Source organism: Orycteropus afer, unplaced genomic scaffold, assembly GCF_000298275.1.
Source record: "Orycteropus afer afer isolate SDZICR_OR568_19922 unplaced genomic scaffold, OryAfe1.0 scaffold00636, whole genome shotgun sequence".
NCBI classification, from domain to species: Eukaryota; Metazoa; Chordata; class Mammalia; order Tubulidentata; family Orycteropodidae; genus Orycteropus; species Orycteropus afer.
In genome coordinates this window covers 892,176-894,676 of record NW_006922223.1, presented here as the reverse complement: position 1 = coordinate 894,676, position 2,501 = coordinate 892,176, and positions in this window count along the sequence as shown.

The window sequence follows — 2,501 nt, the reverse complement described above, 5'->3', positions numbered from 1 at the left end:
TGCATTGTAAATTTTGGTCAATGATATGAAACAAAGTATATGTGAACTGCTGTATGAAAAGTGAATTTACTCTGTAAATCTTCACCCAAATCCTAAAAAAAAAAAAAAAAAAAAAACAAATGCGCAGCCATTGAGTCAATTCTGACTCATAGCCACACCCATTGAGTCTTTGAGGCTGTATATCTTTACGGAAGTAGATTGTCCCGTCATCCATAGTGTGTTAACATAACATAGATGTATTGCCTTACAGTACTGGAGGTCAAAAGTCCAACATTTGAACTAAAGTCAAGGTATTGGCAGGGTTGGGTGCTCCCCGAGGCTCTGAGAACAGATATAATTTCTGTACCTTCAGCTTCTAGTGACTGCTTGCTTTCTTTGACGTGTGGCCTCGTCTTCCATCTTAAAAGTGCAAACCCTCTTATTTCTGCAACCATCCCAAGGCCTTCTCTTCTCTCTCTGCCACTTTATGCATTCTTTTTTAAGGATCACTGTAATTAATCAAGCATAATGTGATAATTCAGGATAATTTCCAATTCTCAAGATCCTTAGCCTAACCACATATGCAAAATACATTTTGACATACAAGGTAATATTTAGAGGTCTTGCACATTAGGACATGGATATATGTGAGCCATTTTTCAGCCTACCACAGATAGGAAAATTGAATGGGGAGACATTATTATTGTGAGAAAAATATTTTAACCCAAATAAATTTGTACAGGATATTTTATTTCATTTAAATATGAGGATAAATTTTTAGCAACTTGAGAATTTGAAATTTTAATTGTCTACTTAATTTCCTAGGAGGGATCTCTGATACCATAGTGCCTAAGGCACTTGACTGCTAACCAGGAGGCTGGAAGTTCAAACCCACCAGCCACTCTTTGGAAGGAAAGTTGGGCAATGTACTTCGGTAGTGATACTGCCTTGGAAACCCAAGGAGGGGTCGCTAAGAGTTGGGTCCAACTGGAAGGTATATCACAACAACAACAACAACTTAATTTCCTGTAACAATCAAAAAGTAAATTATGAATAATAAACATAAGGATGGTATGATTACTGATGATCAAGACATAACATTACAGTAATCAAAGCAGAAGTAATCAAAAAAGAAGAAAAAATAAATATTCACTAAACGTTGTAGATAAAAGTAGATTTCCATGTGGAAAAACAAATTATCTATTTACCTTATATCATAAAAGATAACTTGGACACCAAAAAAATGGAAAAGAACACCCCATATCCTCTCTGTTATGCAGGATTTTTTTTTTTTTTTCAGTTGTGATTTGGGTGAAAGTTTACAGAGGAAATCGAAAGTTTACAGAGGAAATTCTGTTATGAGGGATTTTTTTTTTATGAATCAAACTAAAAATTAGAAATTTTAAAATAAAAGAATGATCTATTCATCCACACACAATTACATAATTCTGAGTGATCTAAAATTGACTAAACAATGTGAAAAAAAAGCTAAGAGAAGACATTTGTCACATATAAAGTATATAGCATTTAAAATAAGTTAACTATATTCAAATGCATCAATATAGGTAGAATTACAAATATCAGACTAATATAAAAATCCAACTAAATAATGTGAAAAATGGCATGATGATATTTCCATAAATTCAAAAAATAAATCAACACTATGTGCAATTTATGAGTACATACAAGTGTAATTATGTACACATACCTACACATATAACCATACTCCTTTGATTCATAATGATTTCCTCTAGTGAGGGAAGCAGAGAAGTGAAAGTACAAAATAAGAAATTTTGACTTTTTGTAAAATTTTTCCTTTTACAAAAAAAAAAAACAAAGAAATTATGAAAAACATTTAAAATTTACTGATTTTAGTTGCAGAATTCACAGTTGTTCCCATTTTTTATTCATTGTATTCTATCACAGTTGTTTTTACTATTAAAAAAATAAACTTCTGCTTTGAATTTTGTAGAAACCATGTGTTTTCAATAATGGAAAGAATTTTGAATAAAATGAAAAAAAATTCAAGTAATATGGATATGGATTTATTTTCTAAGAGGTCTCTGGTATTGAAATTGGTGGTATGAGGCCTGTTTCTTCAGATTCATGTAATTATACTAGCTTCCACCAGATGGAAGCATGTGATAAAACTGGGATAAACGTTTCCCACTAAACCCCAGAGGTAGAAATTATACATGGACATTATACGTCTCAAAGATCATGCAAAGGATAATCTAACGTGAATAATAAAGGCTATAGAACTGAACTCACAAATGTGATATGTCAACAATTATTCACTAATGTCAGAAGAGTTTCTGTGGCAAAAGATTTATCTTATTGAATTTTTATCTAATTAATTTTCACTAAAGTCCTGTGAGTCAAGAGTTCCCTAAACAGCTATTCCTATCTTATAGAAGACAAAAGCTTGAAAACAAAGCAGGTGACTATTGGATCTGTGCTCAAATATAGGCTGTCTCACTCAGTGCTCATACTCAATTCCTGTATAATATTGTTGTGGTAGT